At 45.9% G+C, this 23,199-nt stretch overlaps 1 long non-coding RNA gene across 2 annotated transcripts; it reads left to right on the forward strand.

Annotated features, from left to right (window-relative positions):
- The first annotated feature begins 756 nt into the window (after window positions 1–756).
- Window positions 757–13,474, forward strand: LOC141125974 (uncharacterized). 2 transcript variants are annotated; one of them, XR_012241406.1, is made up of 3 exons: window positions 757–1,121; window positions 5,802–5,913; window positions 13,258–13,474. It is a non-coding gene; the product is annotated as an uncharacterized lncRNA (long non-coding RNA). The 2 variants fall into 2 exon arrangements; XR_012241405.1 differs by having other exon boundaries at window positions 757–1,003.
- The last annotated feature ends 9,725 nt before the right edge of the window (window positions 13,475–23,199 follow it).

Below are 23,199 nucleotides of genomic sequence, written 5' to 3' on the forward strand. Positions count from 1 at the left end.
CACACGTGCACCAGCAGAAGAAGGTGGGCTGGGTCTGGGAGTGATCATCTCCATGGTCAGTCTCACTCTCTCAACCCATCAAACTGCATGAAAAAGCCTCGCAGGCTCCACCTCTGGGATGTTAAATACGTAGTGAGTCTCCAATGGGAGCACCTCTTCAGCTGCTGGGGGAGGAGGCTGGGGGAGGGATCTGTCCCGACAATGTTCCTTGTCTTGTGTGGGTACGGCACATCACCCCGCCCTGCAGCACACCTCCTCACTGAAAAATGCATGCTAACCCTGTTGTTATGCGGTGCTCCTGTGAAGAGCACTAGGCGCGGAGGAGGAGCTTTGAACGCGGCCGTGACATCATTGGTTGCTAGGCCAGGCAGCCAGGATATCGCACGGCGCTTGCGGGTGTCCGGGAGCCGCATTAAAAATGTGCGAGGCTCCCGGGCCTCGCGGGAGACTTGAGATGTCTGCCTTTTTGGACAAGCTTCACGCGATGTGGTTCGCTACGATTGCCATTCAATTTATCGCTCGATAATCGTGCCAAAACCACACTGCGTTTTAGCTGCCGTTAAAAATGAATGGCACCTGAACATGCATTTTTGCGAAGGCAGTGTGATTTGAGATCGGAGCAGAACTGTGGCGATTCTGCCCAAGATCCCAAAACGCTAAATGTGAATGGAACCTGATGCATACTGTAGTTGAAGGCGAGGTAATTTGTACATGGGTCAGCAGATGGCAGTGTTGGTAAGTCCAGTCCTTGCATAGTCTTATTATCGCTTAATTTTCAGGTCAGCTAGTTTCTGCTGAGGACATTTTCAGATAATTAGATAAAATGTTCCAGGTTAGTGCGGCAGAATTGCAGAAAATTAAAATAATCAAAGGACAATATCCTGAAAGTTCATAACAGGCAGCATTAACAACAACAGCATATGGAAAAGGAGAAGGGAAGTTAAAGGAAACCTGGCCTGGGAGAAACATGGAGACTGATATTGTCAAGACTTCTTGTGGAAATGTAAGTCATCTGCCTGTCGGGCAACTGGCATTTACAAAACAGGACAGCAATAGTAATTCTGCCCGGAATGAATTTCTTCAGTTGGATCTTTACTGTGTGTAGCACCCTCTACCAGAAGGTAGGTGCTAGTAAGGGTTGTTTTACTAGGTTTATTCAGCACAGGCAAATTTAGGCAGGCTTGTGCTGCGCGCTAGGCCTGTCTGTTTTGATTCTGGGGCTGGGAGTGTTTAGAGTATCAGTGGGTGTGACCACCTGGCTCCAGTTCTGAGGCGCTTCCCCTGCTTCCAGCCAGAATGTTCTGGAAGAGGAGGCTGGGCCTAGAGCTGGAGTGGCAGGTAGCACATGGAGATGGAGGGGGCAATAGTTTGCATAGGAGATGCAGAGGGAGTAACAGTCTACAGGGAGCTGCAGGAGAAGATTTCTTAGTCAAGTGTTCACATCTTATCTTTAGGCTCTAATTATCATCAAAGTATATTGAAACCTGTAAATATGATGGCAATGATTTATCCTATGGGCATCCCATATTCCAATCCCTATCCAAGTTGTACCCCCCAATAAAACAACAAAAACAAAACTCGCAAATGACTGTTCATTGTCTCTGGAAGGGATGTATGAAGTCTGGCAGTGGGGTGATTTGGTGGATTGTTTGTCAGTAGTGCTCACACCATGGCTACACTGGTCTCCAGAAAGAAGACCTTCGACCTCCCAGGAGCAGCATTGATATCCCTTGGTGGAGACCTTCAGCTGAGCTACTGCTGTCGTCATATTCCTTTTTGCTAGACCGTACAGGGCACATATATTTTTTCCTTCGCCTGTGTCTAATACCCTAAGGTGAATCTTCTTTAGTATATTTTCAAGTTTACCTGTCTAAAAGTGAAGAAGGTAGCTCTGGATCAGTATGTCGGAGAATGCATCCTGCCACTTTTTCTGGGATCTAGTGTCCCTTTGTCGTGGCATTAATCCTATGATTAAATCTGGAGAATCAATTACAGATATTTTATTATTGTGATAAACAAAAATAATAATAAAATACCAACATCACAAAATAACAATATTCTATAGAAATCCATCCAACCTCGAACTATAACCCGATCAGGCATAACATTATGACCACCCACCAAAAGGCTGCGTTCACAATTGGGTGTTTTGAATCCCAGGGCAAAATCGCTGATATTCTCCCTGTGATTTCAAAACGCTCTGCTAAAATGACAAATCACACAATGCGAATTTTGGATGGCATTCATTTTAATGGCACCTAAAAACGTGGTGCGGTTCTGCGGTGATTGTCACGCAATAAATCACGCTGCAATCACAACACACCGCAGCGTTTGAAGCTTGATGGCTAAAAAAAGGTTCAGGAAGCGACAAGCTTCGCGCGATGCAGTTTGCTGTGATTGCAGCGCCATTTACCATGCGACAATCGCAGCAAAACCACACTGCATTTTTTGATGCTATTAAAATAAAAGGCATCTGAAATTTGTGTTGTACGATTCGTCATTTTAGCAAAGTGTTTTGAAATCGTGGGCAGAATCACGGCGATTCTGCCCGAGATTCAAAATGCCCAGGTGTGAATGCAGCCTTACATCTTGACCACCAGCCTAATATTGAGTAGGTCCCCCTTTTGATGCCAAAGCATCCCTGACCTGTCGAAGTATGGACGCCACTAGACCTCTGAGGGTATGCTGTGGTATTTGGCACCAAGCTGTCAGTAGCAAATCCTAAGTCTTGTGAGTTGCAAGGTGGAGCCTCCATGGATAGGACTTGTTTTTCCAGGACGTCCAACAGATGCTTAGTTGGATTAAGATCTGTAGAATTTGGAGGCCACCTCAGACTCAGGCAGTTGTGCTCCTCAAAGGATTCTTTCCAATTCAGACCAATTAAAAATACATTTAATGATTTATGAACGAATACAGAGCTGCATCATTTTGTCTTTTATATCTGCTTGAAGTTCACCTTTAAAATTACTAAAAGATTCAGTTCAGGGACATCTGCAAGTACTAGCTAGATATACACATTGCCTAATATAGAAATATACTAGTGAGTTAGGTCCTCTCATGGCTTCCTCTTTAAATGTGGACTTGACTTTGGCAATCATATATCCCTGTCTCTTGTTCCAAGTCACATTTTCTGAATCAGGCTGACCTCAGATCCATCATAAAATCACCATAAAGACCCTGTAAACTCCGCTGAGATGGTAAATCCTCGGGCTTGAAATGCCGCCGTTGTTAACATTTCGAACAATTTGTGAAGTGGGAGCGAGAGCTGAAGGGCAAGCTTTGACATATCCAGTACATTCTGAAAGGCTTATAGGCTTACTGTATGGATTTTTATTGCTCCACATACAATTGAATGGTTTAATTAATCTTTGGAGATTTGCTGAGGAAAAATAAAATAGATAGTTATTAATGGACATCTTAAAGCTAGGGATGGGCGAACGGTTCGGCCCGAGCATAAGTTCGGGCCGAACTTTCTTTGTTCGGCGAACCGACCACAATGCATTGCGGCGCTGAACAGTGCATTGCAAGCCCTGATTGGCTGAAGCAGTGAAAGCTTCAGCCAATCAGGGCACAGAGCACTGTCAGAGTCATGATTGGACACTGTCATCATGACTTTATCCAATCATGGCTCATTCCCGCCCCACAGTATAAAAATATTCTTTCAATGGCAGCCATTTTCAGTGTGATTTTGGTGTGGAGAGAGATAGACCAGGGCTCTGTTCAGTGCTATTAGTTAGTGTGCTATACTGTGCTATTTTGCTTCAATTGTCAGTGTAGAATATTAGTTTAGTGTCAGTCTAGGGATGGTGTGATGGTCAGCTTTGCATAGTGTGCAGCTAGAGTAGGGGCAGCTCAGATAGTTTCACTGTAGTGTAGTGAGACTGTGTCAGTAATCTTGACATTAGTGTATAGCTAGAGTGTGGACAGTTCATACAGCGTCAGTGAAGTGACGGTTGAACACCGTCTATTTGATTGCATTACTGCCAGTTTAACAGCATTTACTTCTGTGTGCATTACTGCAAGTTTAACGGCATTTACTTCTGTGTGCATTACTGCCTGTTTAACGCCATTTACCTCTGCATGCGTTACTGCCAGTTTAATGCCATATAGTTTTGCGTGCAATACTGCCAGTTTAACGCCATATAGTTCTGTGTGCGTTACTGCCAGTTTGACGCCATATCATTTTGTGTGCATTACTGCCAGTTTAACGCCATATCGTTTTGCGTGCGTTACTGCCAGTTTAACGCCATATAGTTTTGTGTGTTACTGGCAGTTTAATGCCATATAGTTTTGTGCGTTACTGCCAGTTTAACGCCATATAGTTTTGTGTGCGTTACTGCCAATTTAACACCATATAGTTTTGTGCATTACTGCCAGTTTAACGCCATATAGTTTTGTGTGTTACTGCCAGTTTAACACCATATAGTTCTGTATGCATTACTGCCAGTTTAACGTCATATCGTTTTGTGTTATCATAAATGCACTTTTTTTTTACCTGCAAAAAGATGTGCATTTATTTTTTTTTTAAAAGATGAACTTATCCTTCAACCCCCCCCCGCCCCTACGCCAAAGAGTTAACTACTCCAGACAGTTCGTATGCCATCAATGCTGGGAGTTATTACGTAAGCTGGCACTGATGCTGGGGGTTATTATTGCTACTACCGACACCAATGTGCATTTTTTTTTTTGTGTAAATTGGCACTGTTGCTGGTGGTTATAATGGAAACTGCCATTTATGCTGGGGTTATTATTTTTAAAGTGGCACCGATGCTGGGGGATATACTTCCAGAAACTGGCACTGATGCTGGGGGGTATTATTGCTGCTACTGACACCAATGTTTTGGTTTGTTATTGCGCAAATTGGCACTAATGCTGGGGGTTATTATTGCTACTATTGATACAAATGCTGTCAGTTGTTATTGTATAAACTGGCACTGATGTTTTCAGTTATTATTATGGAAATTGCCATTTATGATGGGGGTTATTATTTCCTAAACTGGCACCGATGCTGGGTGGATATGATTGCAGAAACTGGTACTAATGCTGGGGGTTATTATTGTGTAAATGGGCATTTATGCTGGCAGTTATTATTAAGGAACTGCCATTTATGCTGGGGGTAATTATTTTTACATTTTTATTTTTATTTTTAAACTGGCACTGATGTTGGGGGATAGTATTGCAGAAACTGGCACTGATGCTGGGGATTATTATGGTAATTAAAATATTTAATTTGTTTTAACAAAAAATTTTTGCGATTTCATTTTATTTAATTCCATAAAAAGGGCCACTGAAATCCTCAGCACCAGGCCCATGACGTCCTCAGCACCAGGCCCATGACGCTCTTAATCTGGCCCTGCCCCTAGGAGCACATTTAAACCTTTGAGTGCCCCTGATGTTAACCCCTTCCCTGCCAGTGTCATTAGTACAGTGGTACAGTGATAGTGCATTTTTTAGCACTGATTACTGTATTGGTGTCACTGGTCCCCAAAAAGTGTCACATAGTGTCAGATTTGTCCGCCGCAATATCACCGTCCTGCTAAAAATCGGTGCTTGTCACCATTACTAGTAAAAAATAAAAATTCAATAAATATATTCCATAGTTTGTAGACACTATAACTTTTGCTCAAACCAATCAATATACGTTGATTTTTTACCAGAAATACATAGCAGAATACATATTGGCCTAAATTGAGGAAAGAAATTAGATTTAAAAAACATTTTTATTGGGTATGTTTTATAGCATAAAGTAAAAAATATCGTTTTTTTTTTTTTCAAAATTGTCGCTCTTTTTTTGTTTCTAGTGCAAAAATAAAAACCGCAGAGGTGATCAAATACCACCAAAAGAAAGCTCTAACTGTGGGAAAAAAATTACATCAATTTTATTTGGGTACAACGTTGCACGACCGCACAATTGTGAGTTAAAATAATGCAGTGCCGTACCACAAAAAATGACCTGGTCATGAAGGGGGTAAACATTCCGGGGCTGAAGTGGTTAAAAGACAAATGTTTTAGTTACAGTGGTGAAGAGTTAGACCTTCTGTCATATGTTTATTGCTGTCTGTGTCCTCACTGGGGGGAATCATTCTCTGTACTAGTCATGGCGACTATTATTGATAGGACAGAAAGTGAGGGACAATCTAAAATTTTGAGTTGTCACCGGAGAAGGACTATAAGGGAATTTTTACAATGAATGCCTGACCTTGAAATACAAATGCCTGATATATTAACATTGTGGTTGCCCAAATACGATAAAGTTTGCGGCGGCTGGTTAGCTGGGATGGCACCCACTTGTTCTGGTGACAAGAAATTTCCCTCAAGGGAGAAATTTCCCTTTACTTCCTGTTGTGTCTTCACCACGAGACGTGAAAGAGATATCTCTTAAATGAGAAATAGATGGCAAAAAAAAAACACTAGGGGTTTTAAAGTGGATCTCTAAGCATGTAAACCCCCCAGTATTTTTTTAAACCCTTATACCTACCTTTTTTCCAGCAGACTTTGCGCCAGTCCAATGAAGTTACCAGTACCTCCTCAGTGGTGACCATTCTTCTAGGACTGAGCGGGACTCATATAATAACATGTGAGCACTGCCTAATCCTGGAGTACTCTGAGCCTATGCAGTGTGATGATCATTATGCACTCCCTGGGGGTGTGGAAATGATGATAGGCTGGGCTCACAGGCAATAGGCAGAATGACTCAAGTGTTGTCCTGCCCAAGAGGACTACCAGCACTAGATGTTTTTTTTTTTTAAAGAGCAGTGTAAAAATAAAAGGTAAAATAAATAAGAATTTTTTTTTTTTTTTTTAAAAACACGCTCTGTCCCACCGAGCTTGCGTGCAGAAGCAAACACATACGTGAGTAGCGCCCGCATATGAAAACGGTGTTCAAACCACACATGTGAGGTATCGCCGCGATCGGTAGAGCGAGAGGAATAATTCCAGACCTAGACCTTCTCTGTAACTCAGAAACATGCAACCTGTAGAATTTTTTTAAACGTTGCCTATGGAGATTTTTAAGGGTAAAAGTTTGTCGCCATTCCGCGAGCGGGCGCAATTTTGAAGCGTGACATGTTGGGTATCAATTTACTTGGCGTAACATTATTTTTAACAATATAAAAAAAAAATTGGGCTAACTTTACTGTTGTCTTATTTTTTAATTCAAAATTGTATTCTTTCAAAATAAAGTGCGCTTGTAAGACCGCTGCGCAAATATGGTATGACAAAGTATTGCAACAACCGCCATTTTATTCTCTAGGGTCTTAGAAAAAAAAATGTATAATGTTTGGGGGTTCTAAGTAATTTTCTAGCAAAAAAAAAATGTTTTTAACTTGTAAACGACAAATCTCAAAAAAGAGGCTCGGTCCTTAAGTGGTTAAAAATGAAAAAAGTAACTGAAGTTCTACTTTAGCCATTCCCTGTGCTATTCAAAACTACAAAAAAATGTTAGTAGATTGAAGCATTCTAATCTTTCCAGGAACTGGCAAATCATGTTCTGGTACATGTCTTAGTCTGGATTATGCAGCTTTCCTCTCTTCTCTTTGCTCATTTCCTCTTGTTTTCGGTGATTCTTTCCCTGGAAAAACTTGTTTTGCTTTCCAAATCCCTCTTGATGCAGCGAGATCAGGATAACAAGGGAGGGAGCATGGTGCTATTGTTGCTGGAGTGCCCGGATTAGATAGGCTAAAGGCTGTGCTGGGCATTTTATGGGGAGCCTTCCCTCACAATGAAAAACGCTACTGACTGTGGGAAATCTGTAAACTGCATTGTTACCTAAAATCCTAAAGTGTAGGCACATTAAAACCTTTCTTTTGGTGTTGGGTCGAGTGAGGAAGGGTTAGAACCCCTGTTGGATTCTAAGGCCCCTTTCACACTGGGGCGGTTTGCAGGCGTTATTGCGCTAAAAATACCGCCTGCAAACCGCCCCTAAACAGCCTCCGCTGTTTGTTCAGCGGTGAAGGAGTGGTGTGTTCACCGCTCCTAAACCGCTCCTGCCCATTGAAATCAATGGGACAGCGCGGCTATACCGCGGTAATACCGCGGCTATAGCCGCGCTGTACGAGCGGGTTTAACCCTTTTTCGTCCGCCAGCGGGGGTTAAAACCGCACCGCTAGCGGCCGAATACAGCCGCAAAAACGACGGTAAAACAGCGCTAAAAATAGCGCTGTTTTACCGCCGACGCCCCCACCGCCCCAGTGTGAAAGGGGCCTTATTGCTATCCTCACTTTAGGTCACAATAACAATGCTTTCACCAGAGAAAAATAAAAAGCTGCCACGCATTGCAGCCTTCTACTGTACTAAAAAAAAGCTCTGGTGTCTATGAGTATGTACACATGACACAGATCATTGGTGTGCGCAGTCTATTGCATTAGGGTGTGCACCCCAGAGCACAAACACACATGCGTGTATATGAGCAGAGCAGTGGACAGTGTCAGTAGAGCAGAGATTGGTGTCAGTAGTTTATTTTTATTATTTTTGACAATATTATTTTTCATTATTTATTTTTTTTAGCAGCCTTGTTGGGGGGCTTTGGTGAAATATCAAGAGTCTAAACAGACCCCTTTTGAGACAGAGAAAGGGACTGAGGACAGAGATCCCTTTCTCTGCAGCCTCAGCTGCACTGGACAGTGAATGAATGAGAAGAGTTGTGCTGAGTGGCTTCCTGTTCATTCACAAACTGAAGCATAGTAAACATAGCCCACAATGCTTCAGTTAAGAATGAACACAGGAGTGATCAGTACAGATCACTCAATGTGTTTACTCACAAAAGAAAGGGGATGATAAATGAAATATTTACTGGCTCCTTCCCCCGCTCTCCATCCTGAAACATCCCCCATAGCAGCTGACAGGAGAGGAGGGAAGCTGGCAGCAATGCAGGTGGGAAGAAGGGGAAATCGGCACAGCATGAGGTGAGTAGGGTGTGCCCAGGCACACCTGGCACACCCTGTGCACGCGCCTATGACACAGATTATGAAAACGGGTGTAGGGGGGTGGGGGGTTTGACTAGCATAACTATTATTATTATTAAAGATTCTTATTTTGCTATCCTTTTTAACAGCAATTTACAAAATAAATGGAGAGAGTACAGTCACAATCCAATACAAGAAGGTAGGGAGGGCCATGCTGAGGAGAGCTGAGGCCCTATTTACACCTAGTGCATAGCTGCCAACTGTCCCGAATTTCCCGGGACATTCCTGGGACTTGGACTTCATTCCCGGATTTGTGGTGTCCCGGGAAATGTCCCGAAAAATTCGGTTCCGGTTTTTGAAACCGCCGCCGCCGCCGCTAGAGGTCGGCGGCCGGCGGAGACATTGTCTCCGCCGGCCACCATTTTGTTGAAGTTCAGGAAGACGGCTGGGGGGAGGCTAGACGAAGCTTCTGTGTCGCCGCCCACCCCCTGCCCCGCTCCGCCTCGGCCCGCCCCGCTCCGCCTCGGCCCGCCTACCCCCCGCCCCGCTGCCAGTCTGATATGGAAAGGGGCGGGGGTTCTAGGTGGGGGCTGAGCGCGCGCACCGCTGTGGGACACGATGTGAGTGGGGGGGGGCACTGGGGACACCTGATGTGAGTGGGGGGGGCACTGGGGACACCTGATGTGAGTGGGGGGGGGCACTGGGGACACCTGATGTGAGTGGGGGGGGCACTGGGGACACCTGATGTGAGTGGGGGGGGCACTGGGGACACCTGATGTGAGTGGGGGGGGCACTGGGGACACCTGATGTGAGTGGGGGGGGGCACTGGGGACACCTGATGTGAGTGGGGGGGGGCACTGGGGACACCTGATGTGAGTGGGGGGGGGCACTGGGGACACCTGATGTGAGGGGGGGGGCACTGGGGACACCTGATGTGAGGGAGGGCTCCGCCGGGGACTCCTGGTGTGAGGGGGGCTCCGCCGGGGACACCTGATGTGAGGGGGGCTCCGCCGGGGACACCTGATGTGAGGGGGGCTCCGCCGGGGACACCTGATGTGAGGGGGGCTCCGCCGGGGACACCTGATGTGAGGGGGAGCTCCGCCGGGGACTCCTGGTGTGAGGGGGGCTCCGCCGGGGACACCTGATGTGAGGGGGGGCTCCGCCGGGGACACCTGATGTGAGGGGGAGCTCCGCCGGGGACACCTGATGTGAGGGGGAGCTCCGCTGGGGACTCCTGGTGTGAGGGGGGCTCCCTTGGGGACTCCTGATGTGAGGGGGAGCTCCGCCGGGGACTCCTGGTGTGAGGGGGGGCTCCGCCGGGGACTCCTGGTGTGAGGGGGGGCTCCGCCGGGGACTCCTGATGTGAGGGGGGGCTCCGCCGGGGACTCCTGATGTGAGGGGGGCTCCGCCGGGGACTCCTGGTGTGAGGGGGGCTCTGCTGGGGGCACCTGGTGTGAGGGGGGCTCCGCCGGGGACTCCTGATGTGAGGGGGGGCTCCGCCGGGGACTCCTGGTGTGAGGGGGGCTCTGCCGGGGACTCCTGGTGTGAGGGGGGGCTCCGCCGGGGACTCCTGATGTGAGGGGGGGCTCCGCCGGGGACTCCTGATGTGAGGGGGGGCTCCGCCGGGGACTCCTGGTGTGAGGGGGGCTCTGCTGGGGGCACCTGGTGTGAGGGGGGGCTCCGCCGGGGACTCCTGATGTGAGGGGGGCTCTGCCGGGGACTCCTGGTGTGAGGGGGGCTCCGCCGGGGACTCCTGATGTGAGGGGGGGCTCCGCCGGGGACTCCTGATGTGAGGGGGGGCTCCGCCGGGGACTCCTGGTGTGAGGGGGGCTCTGCTGGGGGCACCTGGTGTGAGGGGGGGCTCCGCCGGGGACTCCTGATGTGAGGGGGGCTCTGCCGGGGACTCCTGGTGTGAGGGGGGCTCCGCCGGGGACTCCTGATGTGAGGGGGGGCTCCGCCGGGGACTCCTGATGTGAGGGGGGGCTCCGCCGGGGACTCCTGGTGTGAGGGGGGCTCTGCTGGGGGCACCTGATGCAAGAACGGACTCTGCTCGGACATCTGAAGCAAGGACGGACGGCTGGTGGCAGGCGACGTGGCTGGTGACACGCTCAGGGATCCCACTGATTCTGCATTATGGTGAGTTGAATGATTTCATTTTATATTACAATGTAATAATAGAAATAATGCGCTTCAATCATCCTGACACCATAACAACCATGGTGCCGGGATGATTGAAGCATTAACACCAGGTGTTTGGAGTATCTTTATCTGCTGATTGTTAAACTTTCTAGAATACACATATTTCTATTGTGTAGGATCTGGGGCTGCTGTCCCGTCATTTCCCTCTCTCTCCCCCTCTCTCCCCCTCTCTCCCCCTCTCCATCCCTCATTCATTTCAGACTCTAACCACACCCTCTAGAGCCACGCCCATTTAAGCCACGCCCACAATTTCGCGTTAACCACGCCCATTTTTGGGCGCGGCGCGCGAAGCGCGCCGCACTTGTCTGTTTTTGCCAGGTCACGCCTGCTGACGAATGCCCCGCCCCCTAATTATTGGACAGCTCCGCCTACAGCCACAAAAGTGTCCCACATTTTTTTTTTACAATGTTGGCAACTATGCTAGTGTAGCGGGAACGTGTGTTTTTACGCACATTTTTTATTTTTGCGCAACATGCATAGTGCAGCCCATTCACTTGAAGGGGCTGCCCTATGCTTGACGAATGTGCCAAAGAAGATCCTGCACCTTTTCAGGCAAAGAGCTTTGTGTGTTTTTTTTACCATTACATTTGTGGCATGTTTGTCATGTGCAAAAATGCATCTGCTGGCTGCGTTTGGGGTGCCAATGAGAATTAATGGCACTGCAAGCACGACGCATGATAATCACTTGTTCTTCAGACGTTCTGTGAACACGAGCGTAAACATGGGTTTCTGTGCGTTTCTGTGTGCGTTCTCATATGGGGTGAATGCGGCCTAATATTGAGGGTCAAGTTATACAAAAGGTAATAAATGTGATGGAAGAGCTGATGGGGAAAGAAAAAGTTTGGTTTACTAGGTGGAGGTTGGATAGGCCTCCCCAAAGAGATGAGTTTTTAAGGATCACTAAAGGTGGACAAAGTAGGAGATAACTGTACAGAATGAGGTTCGGATTTCTAGAGGATGGGAGAGGCTCTGGAGAAGTCCTGGGGGTTAGCATAGGAGGAGATGATGAGGGAATTAGAATGCAGCAGGTCTTGGGAGGAGCATAGAGGACGATTTGGGAGATATTTTGAGATGATGTTGGTGATGCAGCTCAGGGCAGAGGTGTGGATGGCTTTGTATGCAGTAGTTAGTTCTCCTATCTGTCCTCAGCATCTTTGGATAATGTGAATAACAGAAAAGGGGTAGAGGGAGATTACTGTATGTGTGTGTGTGCTGTAGGTGTTGGTATGTTTTCCTAGATGTACAGTATATAGGTGTATGGCTATTACTACTACCGAGTGAGTGTGTGATGTGATGGTCAACATGCAATCTCCTGCAATAAAGTAGAGACTACAAGAACTTTGTGGACTTCCACAGGCGGTGGTCTCAGCGGAGGACATTGATAGTTTCAAGAAACTATTAGACAAGCACCTGAACGACCGCAACATACAGGGATATACAATGTAATACTGACACATAATCACACACATAGGTTGGACTTGATGGACTTGTTCCTTTTTTTTTTTTACCTCACCTACTATGTAACTATGACTTTCTGGGAAGCCTGCAAGTTTTAAAAGCTCCATCAAAGTCTCATTTTTTTCCCTGTATAGTCCTGCACACCCACATCTTAGGAAATGCTTTAAAATACATTTTTTTTTTGGCTTTGTAAAATTGTACTTTCTTTCCTTACACTGCAGTGCTCTGTGCTGCCAGAGCTGAGTAATAGCCACACCTCTCAGCACGTGTCCACACACAGACCTGTATTGTTGAAAAGAGTGGGCGTGTCTGACTCAATCACTTATTAGGTGCTGATATCAGAGTGCACTGGGTGTAACTGGCGCTTGTTGCACTGCACAGTCCTATTTAGATACCCCACAGAGCTACTGTAACAGGAAAGTAGAGGTCAGACTACAAAAAATGGAGCTTGTCTATCTGACTGAATCTCAAGCTCTGTGACTATAACTGGGTTTTAAAATGTCACAAATGGAAAGGGTTGTTTAAAAAAAGAGATTATTTCATGTGTTCAGGAGAAAATAGTGTAGACGTCACACACTGCACATCTATTCAGATATAATTACTATTATAATTGTTTAATTGCATCCTTGATAATGTTCTGTATCTGTGTCTTCTATTTTCTTGCCTTGGATGACACTTGCTCATTTAATTTGTTTAGCAGGACAAACGCAGGGACCAGACATGGATAGCAAAGAGGATGGGAGGCACGTGCAAGAAAACAACAGATCCCAACTACCCTACCAGACAGGAGAGGACTGGTCATAGATGGAGCTACTGATGGTGTATGGTTGGCAGACAGCCTTATTCATTACAGAGATGAGATACATATTATCCTTTATTTAAAGTGGAGTTCCACCCACTTTTACAACTCTTCAGCATCCCTCACTAAACTGTGCACTGCAAACAAATTGGATATTTTAAAAAAAAATTTCTCAGCACCTACTGTATATTTGCTGTATTCATTTTTCACTTCCTCCTCCCTAGCCGTGGCTCATTGCATCATTTCCTGTTTGCAATGCCTTCTGGGAAGGGGTGGCAACTTCCTCTGACACTGCCTTTGCTATGGAAACCTGACCTGAAACCTATTACACTGCTTGTGCTGCACTGAGCATGTGCGAGATCTGCAAGATTGAGATCCAGGAAGAAATACAGTCTGGCTTCAGATGCCCACACTTAAGATGGCCACGGCCTGCTGTAAGTTTATAAAATAACAAACTACTGCTATAAACAAACAAAACAGACCTTAGTTTACAGACTAACTTTACTAGAATACATTAAGCTTGTGTATTATGTGGGTAATTTTATTTAAAAAGTATAATTTTGGCCGGAACACCACTTTAATCTTACTGAGATCAGATAACTGACAAGGCTGAAGGTTTTTTTTACCTTAATGCATTCTAATGCCACAGACTGCCTTTCCTTACCCTTTTAACAAAAAGTGTTCTTACCATTACCATTGTCTATGTGTTAAGCTTGGTCAGGGGTCCCCAAACCCGAGAAGCCACATCCAGCCCACTATAAGATTTTAGCCAGCCGGCACCAACTTGTCCCATATTTGCGTTATGCTTGTCCATGGTGAAGGCAGGCCAGCCGCCAGCACCATAACAGCCAATTTGTTGCTATGGTGCCGGCGTCTGGCCCAACAGCACGATGGTAACACAGGACACTTATTCAACGCTGACCTCATTCCTGTGCGATTCCAGCGTGAACCACCACTCAGAGTTTTAGAAACTAAAACAAAACAGTCACTATGTTATATTTTACAGAGCTAGCAGTTCTTCTCTTGTGGTTAATAGATCATGTTTGTGGCTCTTCTTTAACCTATGGCAGCCTTTCTCAACCCTTTTAACCCCAGTGGAACCCTTGAAATTCTTTTTAGGTGATGGGTAACCCCTGCTAAAACCAATTCATTATTTGTCAGTGGGAAAAAAACACTCTTTACCTATTCTCACCCGCGCTATAGCTGTAAGACGGCTACAGCGTGGGCTTAAAAATGCCGGGATCATGAGCTCATTCGTGCTCATTCGTTATATCCATGGATGCCCTCCCACGTTCATACTGCCCGTGCGCCTCTGCGGTGCACGGGCTGTGCACTCTGTGATCACTGAGTCCTTCGGACTCGGCTGATCACAGATTGGGGTAAAGAGCCAATCACGGCGGCCCCTTACCACGGATGTGGTCAGCCAATGACAGCTGACCACACAATGTAAACAGAAGCCGTTTATCGGCTTTTTTCCACCTCAAGCTGACAGCCTGAGAAAAAAATAAATAAAAAAAATAAATGGCATCTGTAAAAGGGACATCGGTCCCAACATTGCCCACCAGTGCTGCTAATCAGTGCCCACCAGAGTGCTCATCAGTACTGCCAATCAGTGCCCAACAGTGCCTCATCATCAGTGCCACCTATCAGTGCTCATCAGTGCCTTCTGATCAGTGCCTCCTGATTAGTGCCCACCAGTGCCTATCAGTGCAGCCTATCAGTGCCCTCCAGTGCCGCCTCATCCGCGCACATCAATGAAAGAGAAAAATTACCTGTTTGCAAAATTTTATAACAAACTATGAAAAATGTTTGTTTTTTTTTTTTTTCAAAATTTTTTTTTGGTCTTTTTAGCAAACATTAAAAAAACCCAGTGGTGATTAAAAACCACCGAAAGAAAGCTCTATTTGTGTGAAAAAAATGTACAGTGTTGCACATCAGAGGAGTCCTCCACAGACAGCTGAACTCTCCAATAAGACACAACACTTTAACCAAATGTACAGTATTTTTTTTTTTTCCACAAAAAAGATTTTATTGAGCAAAAAAAGCACAATTACATGTACAAACAGATGAACAGATTTTGAGAAATGCTCCATGACATTATATATAATAATGTTACAGTAAATGTTCATGTCATTAAAGTCATGGGGAACACAAGTATATGGTAGGTTAATTAAAGTGTATAAAGGAGGAACTAGCTGAATATGTTACTATGAGACATTTTCTGTATACAAGTATTATAGGAAACAGGAGTACTTTGTGTGGGCCATTTTCATCAGGCTCAGTCACGAAGTATGTAGGAGCATGAAACTTGTGTGGAACTGAAACGGGAAGGTCTGTCTCTATTAGGTTTTAAACTGTGTAAAGTTAATACAATTTGATGTTGTAAGGGGGTTATATAAAGGTATAGGTAGGCGGGATATAGACCTTGGGGGGGAATGGGGGTGATGGAGAGATTTGGGGTGGGAAGGTGTGGGGGTAGGGAGAAACAGTAGGGGGAGAGGGAAAAAGAGGAGAAACAGAGAAGAGGGATATACGTAGAGCATAGGGTAAAGAAGGGGGGGTAGGGGTAGGGGGCCGCCCCTCCTCCCCAGCTGGTCCACTCTGCCAAAAGGAGCTTCCGAAATCTTTCTCGTTTCTTAAAAGAGGGAAAGAATTATATTGGGAAGTACGACCTATAGCAGTCAGTGCTTTTGAAATGTGTCCAGCAAGCCCATAAGTTGGTGAATTTTTGTATGCGATCTTGTGAGGTATAGATCAATTCCTCCATCTCCTCTATCTTAGCAATCTTTGTCAACCATTCCCTGACTGTCGGGGGTTTGGTTGATCGCCATTTTACAGGAATGCATAATCTGGCTGCATTTACCATATGCATGGCCAGTGATCTGTGATAAGATCCTTTAGGTAGGGTTGTATGATGGAGGAGATATTGTGCTGGTCCAAAATCCAGGGTGTAGGTTGTGACTCGTTGTATTATGTCGTGAACCTCCCTCCAGAAAACCCGAAGGATCGGGCATTCCCACCATATGTGGATCATAGTGCCCTCTTCTTTATTGCACCTCCAGCACGTATTTGGAATTGAGGGTAAGAATTTATGTAAGCGGGACGGTGTTCTGTACCACTTGGTGAGTATTTTATATCCATTCTCTTGGATAGCAACATTTAGTGAGCCTTTGTGAGTGTGGACATGAATGGTTTCCCAATCCTCCTCAGTGAGGTCTATGTGTAGGTCTTTATTCCAGGAAGAGTGAAGGTTTTCAGTTTGTGAGTGGTGTGGCGTTTCTTGGAGAAGAGAGTATATGGTGGATATAAGGTGTCTTTGGGGTGTATTCTGGGAACATAGGATTTCAAATGAAGTTAGTTTTCTCGACCATGTATTGTTGGGAGTTGTAGAGGAAAGAAAGTGTGTCAGCTGTCTATATGTCCAAAAAGGGAAGTCTTTTGTGAGAGATATGGATCTGAGATTATCATATGATCGTAGTCGGCCTGTATGGAAGAAGTGGTACGCTTGGACTTCTTCGTATGGCCATTCTTGTTTTAAGAATGTATCTGATGTCCCCGGGGAGAAGTCCGGATTTCCCCTCAGGGAGGTCAAAGGTCCCGGTCGTGAAGATAGTTGAGAGGTTGTTATAGCAGAAGTAAAAGCGAGTAGTGACGGGTAGATAAAAGGGTGTTTCTTGATTGATTGTGTCCAATGTTTGGGTGAGAGCCAGGGGAGGTTATGTAGATGGCCGGGTATGAGAGAGTTCTCCAGAATCACCCAGGGTTTCCCTGTTCTGTTGGAACACCAATCAACTACTCTAGTTAAGTGGCAGGCCATGTAATACTTGTGGAGATCTGGAAGTGCAATCCCACCCTTGACCTTGCTGCAGGTCAGACTTGAGTATTTAATTCTTGGAGGGTTGTTTTTCCAAATAAAGGTCGTACAAGCCTTTTTGTATGAATAGAAGAATGCAGGGGGTAAATGTATTGGAATGGTCTGCATTAAGTACAAGAGGCGAGGGAGGATGATCATTTTGATCAGGGCTGAGCGTCCAAACCATGATACGTTAAGGGTGGCCCACTCCTTTAATTCCATCTGAATTTTTGAAAGGGCATGAAGGAAATTCTGGTTATATAGGTCTGCAAGACTTCTAGTAATTTGGATGCCTAAGTAAGTAATGGCAGCGCCTTCCCACTTAAAGGGAAAGGATTCTTGGCAGTGAGTGACCACCTGTGAGGAGAGGGATATGTTTAGGGCGTGTGATTTAGGATAATTTATCTTAATTTGATAAGACCCCAAAATGGTTGATATCTTTCAGCAGGTTAGGTAGAGATATATGAGGTGATTGGAGTGTTAGCAGGATATCGTCTGCGAAAGCGGCTACCTTAAATTCCCTCCGATTTATAGTTATTCCTTGAATGTCCGTATTCGCTCTCAGTCTATTCAAAAGGGGTTCTAAGGTTAAGATAAAAATGAGAGGGGATAGGGGGCATCCCTGACGAGTGCCATTGGTTATTGGGAAGGCGTTTGACAGGAGGCCGTTTGCTTTGACTCTTGCCGAGGGATTGTCATATAAAGCGTTGATGTATTTACACATGCGTGGTAGTAATCCAATGCCCTTCAGCACCTCCCGCATATAGTCCCAGGCCACCCTGTCAAACGCCTTCTCGGCATCGAGTGATAACAGGAACCCCCTTGCTTCCGAGGAAGAAAGCCAATGGTGTATGTTTAAGGTGCGGATGGTATTCTCTCTGGCTTCCCTCCCGGGGACAAAACCCACTTGGTCTGCTGAGATCAGGCCAGGAATTAGGGGCAGTAATCTATTTGCTAACATTTTTGCATATAGTTTGATATCTACGTTGAGTAATGAAATGGGTCTGTAATTGGGCGCTAGGGATGGATCTTTATCTGCTTTCGGTATGACAGCTATATGTGCTTCAAGTAGGTTGCCTGATGGGGTAGAGGGGTCCGACAGGGAATTGAAGGCATTGAGCATTTGTGGTGAAAGATTTTCTAGGAAGCTTTTGTAGTAAATTAGTGAAAGGCCATCAGGGCCTGGGCTCTTGCCTACTTTCATTTGTTTTATCGCCAAACACAGCTCCTCTGTGGTCAACGGGCATTCTAGGGTAGCGGCCTGTTGTGGAGTTATCGGTTTAGGACAGTATTGGGTTAGGAAACCACGTATTTGAGCCTGACGAAGTGAGGCGCTGGGGGAGTCTGTGTTATGAGATGGCAGGTTATATAGTTTAGCATAAAAGCTTTCAAAATGGGCTGCTATGTCCTCATTTTTTGAGAGCACTGCCCCCCCCTCGGTACGAAGGTGATGAATTATGGAAGAGGTCTTGGCATTTTGTATAGTGCGTGCAAGCAATCTTCCACTTTTGTTACCATGTTCATAGAATACTTTTTGTCTGAGCACATATTGTCGTCTGGTGCGTTTCCCTAGTTCCTCCAATAAAGTGGATCTAGCATAAAGGAGGTCCTGTAGTGTGGAGTGAGAGGAAGATTGTTTGTGAATTTTTTCAAGTCTGTTAATGGTTTCAAGGAGGGATGTAATGTGGGCCTGTCGTCTTTTTTTCTCTTTTGTTGCTAGGGCTATGAGTTTCCCCCTAATGACACATTTGTGGGCTTCCCAAAGAGTGACCGGGGTTATATCTGGGGAGGAGTTTTCTTGAAAGTACTGTTGGAGTCGGGTGTTTATTTGTCTTACTACTTCAGGGTCTTTAAGGAGGGAAGGGTTCAGTCTCCAGGTCTTGGTTCTGGTATTGTAGTCTGGGAACGTTAAAGTGATTGTGATGGGATGGTGGTCTGAAAGGAACATAGGTTCTATTGTGGCATGGGAAAGAAGTGTTAAGTCTGTTTGGGATAGAAAGATGTAGTCAATTCTTGAGTATTTTTGGTGAGGGGAAGAGAAGAATGTATAATCTTTGTCAGTCGGGTGCATGGTGCGCCATGAGTCGTGGAGTGTCAAGTTCTGTAATTGGAGTTTAATTTGACGTAATGCCCGATAGGGGAGTACAGAAGTCCCCGTGGAAGAATCTAATGTTGGGTTTAGTGGGACATTGAAATCACCACCCAGAAGCACTATACCCTCCTGAAATGTGGAAAGAAGGTCACAGATTCGTCTAAAGAAAGTTACTTGATGCTCATTTGGGCAGTACACATTTGCAATGGTGATTGGTTTTGATGCATATGTGCCTTTGATAAAAATGTATCTACCCTCTTGATCAATCAAGGAGTCTTTCAGTTGAAAGTCAGCGTGTTTGGATATAAGGATGGATGTTCCTTTTGTTTTCGACGTTGGGCTCGTAGAGTGGATTGTGTGTTTATATATATGATTCGACAGTTTGGGGACATGTTTTGCACAGAAGTGTGTTTCCTGTAATAAGAGGAAATGGGCTTTGTGTTTAGTCAGTGCTGATAATACTTGCGACCTTTTTTCTGGAATATTTAAGCCTTTTACATTTAGTGATAGGCATTTGAGTGTACGTTGTTGTGTAGAGTTTGCGGCTCCCCTCGACATTGTGGGTATCCAAGAGATCAAAGGGTGTTAAGTTGAGCTAATCGGTGTCGTGTCTTGTACGCGAGCTGCAGAATGGAACTGTGGGAATTTGGAGGCTGAAGGGGAGGAAGGAGGAGCGGCCCCCGCCCCACAGAATAGATATGATAGAAAGAGGGTGTAGGGAAGGCAAGAAGGGTTAGACAAAGTAGAGATAGTAGGGTAAGGAGGGAACGAGAGGACAGAGAAAGGAGGGGGTAGGAGGGGGGAAGGGAGGGGAGTAAACGATTGGGGAAAGGAGAGGTGAAGTAGGTAGACTTAGATTCCGGGGAATTAGGGAACGTACCTCAAAGAGAACAGTTGGTACGTAAAAAGGATGTACCGGAGGTGGGCGAAGGCTTGCCTATCCACCTAAGAGAGGGATGTCCGGTAGAGTAGCTCTAGTCCGTATGGACAGCTGTGTGGGGTATACGAGCTGTGGTAGGAATGAGTGCTGCGGCACTGTGGAGGACGAATTATGCTAAATAATAGTGATTAGGGGCACAGAAATGTGTGCAATTAGCTATAATTATGGGAAGCAATGTGTAGGTGGAAAGGAACCATACGCTCCCCTTATAAAACATAATAAACATGTATAAGGTATGCGAAAACAACAACCTAAGGTAGTCTGACTCCTGGGGGGCTTATCTACTAGGGGAGGCAAGAAAAACTGTTACACATAGTCTTCTGTGTTTTACAGTAACTGAGTTTTCCTAGCATTTTCTCTGTATTTTGTATTCTCTGCCCCCCCCCCCTTTGGACACAAGCCTGTCAGTGTGGGAGTCTGGATCTCCGCTCCGGGTTCAAGAACAAGCGTGGTCAATGGAGAGTTAAAGGAGAAGTAGTATTAGTAAGGATTTACTGTTAATGGGATGGGATGGCATCACTTCCTTACCTGCTAATGGTAGAGTGTGGTTGTAAAGAGCTTGGTACAAGTGGAAAAGCTATGGGTGGGGTATAAGATACTGTTGTGGGGAAAAATTGACAGCATAACTGGCGAATATAGGCCGCGCTGACATTAGATTGATTAGGCCCCGAGAGTTTAAGGATCCAGACCCCAACCCAATTGACATTTAAGTAAAGTCTTAACCATTTAAAATATGCAAAACAAATATAACATAACCAAGAATAAAATTACAGCCTTTGATTGTGGGCAAGAGAGAACGGTCCGTTTGGAGAGCTATTGTTACCACCAAGGTAGGTGTCAAACTGGTAACGGTATTAGGGATGTGAGTGTGTAGGAGAATAGATCGGCATCTTCTGGTTAGAGTGCTACTCACAAGTCCAGATGAGGTGTTGGGACTTCTGCATGGGTCATGTGTATGCGTCTCTTTTCTGGGCGGAGAGCTTCCAATGCTAGTCCTTGCACCGTCGGCTACATGAACAGGGGGAGAAAAAACATAGGGAGGGAGAAAATAAAAAGAAAAAAAAAACAAAAAAAAACAAAACAAGAGTTACTGCGTAAAGACAGTATGGTTAGAGTATAAGAGAGCAATGCCCTCTAATAGTTCTGACGGGGAGCATCTGCCAGGTCTGGGCTGCGGGCTGGGAGGTCTCGGCGGGATTGGCGGTCTCCCGGTGAGGTAGGGTCCAGTCTGCGTCGTCTGGAGCGTTGCCTTTGGGCCTTGGGTGATGAGTTGTATGCAACTGGTCTCCACGGATCCGTAGGGAAGTAGAAAAAGTACCACTCGGGTATGTCCATCTGAGGAATGTCCATTTGTTCGCAAAAGGTGGGTAAATCTTCCGGAGTTCGGAGAAAAGCTGTGCGACCCCTAGTGGATGCTGACAGGCAGAACGGAAACTTCCATCTATATTGAATGTTGTGCGTGCGAAGAACTTCCAGCAGGGGGCGCAAGGTGCGCCTGTTTTGTAGAGTGATTTGAGATAAATCCTGAAACAATTTTACTTCAGTACCATTTAGTAATATGCGGCCTCTGTCTCTTGCTTTTTTAAGAATCTCCTCTTTCAAGGGGAAGTTGACAATGCAACAGACAATGTCCCTGGGTGGTTCATTATCGCGGGGAGGGGGTCTTAAAGCACGATGTATGCGTTCCATTTCTATGGGAGAGTCTGCTGGCCGGCCTAGTAAATCATTAAAGATAGAGCAGACTGTGTGTTGCAGTGCGGCCTGGTCTACTCCTTCCGGGACCCCCCTCACCCTCACGTTATGTCTGCGCCCCCTATTATCCAGGTCTTCCACCTGTCTATGGAGCTCAAATAAATGTGGTAGATGTGAATCGTATGTTTTCTGTACTTGCCTGATAGCGGTGGCTTGTGTGCGAGCGTTTTCCTCCACCTCTGCGATTCGGTCGTTCATGGAGTGAATGTCCGCCTTAAGGTCTGAGATCGCCGACATCATGCTGTGTTTGATGTCAAGGGCGACTCTTTGGAGGTCCCTTTGGAGGTCAAGTAAGCTTGGGAGAGGAGCTCCGGGGCCGTCTTCATCCATAAGCGGGTCCATGCTGCTCCTAATTGAGTCTGGGGATGAGGCCTGTAGAGTGTGTGAGGCCTGCGTGGCCTGAGAGGCCTCGAGTTGCGCCGCTTGTCTGGTTCGAAATATCTCCGGGATATTACCGCTGATCTGCGTGCCTGGATCTTTTTGTATGCGGGGTGTCGAGGTGCTTCTGTTGGGCTTTCTGATCATGGGCAAGTGGTTTTTAAGCCCCAATTAAGGCGTTTGTCGTCCTCCAAGTGCGGGAGCCTCCTGTTTAAGCAGCCATCTCGGTTCCCGTCCAGGCCACGCCCCCAAATGTACAGTATTTTTACGTCTTAAAATGCAATACATGAGAGAGATGTTCAGGGGTGAAATCAAAATGTAAAGTGACAATAAACTTCTAACGCCGGATTTTCCAACGGAAAATGTGTGATAGGACCTTGTTGTCGGAAATTCGGACCGTGTGTAGGCTCCATCACACATTTTCCATCGGATCTTCCGACACACAAAGTTTGAGAGCAGGATATAAAATTTTCCGACAACAAAATCCGTTGTCAGAAATTCCGATTGTGTGTACACAAATACGATGCACAAAGTGCCACGCATGCTCAGAATAAATAAAGAGATGAAAGCTATTGGCCACTGCCCCGTTTATAGTCCCGACGTACGTGTCTTACGTCACCGCGTTCAGAATGATCGGATTTTCCGACAACTTTGTGTGACTGTGTGTATGCAAGACAAGTTTGAGCCAACATCCGTCGGAAAAAATCCTAGGATTTTGTTGTCGGAATGTCCAAACAAAGTCCGACCGTGTGTACAGGGCATAAGCCTTGTGTGTAGCCTATTTACTAACTGAAGGGAACATGAACATGAATGGAGGGGATCTAT

This window comes from Aquarana catesbeiana, linkage group LG01 (genome assembly GCF_042186555.1).
Source record: "Aquarana catesbeiana isolate 2022-GZ linkage group LG01, ASM4218655v1, whole genome shotgun sequence".
NCBI classification, from domain to species: domain Eukaryota; kingdom Metazoa; phylum Chordata; class Amphibia; order Anura; family Ranidae; genus Aquarana; species Aquarana catesbeiana.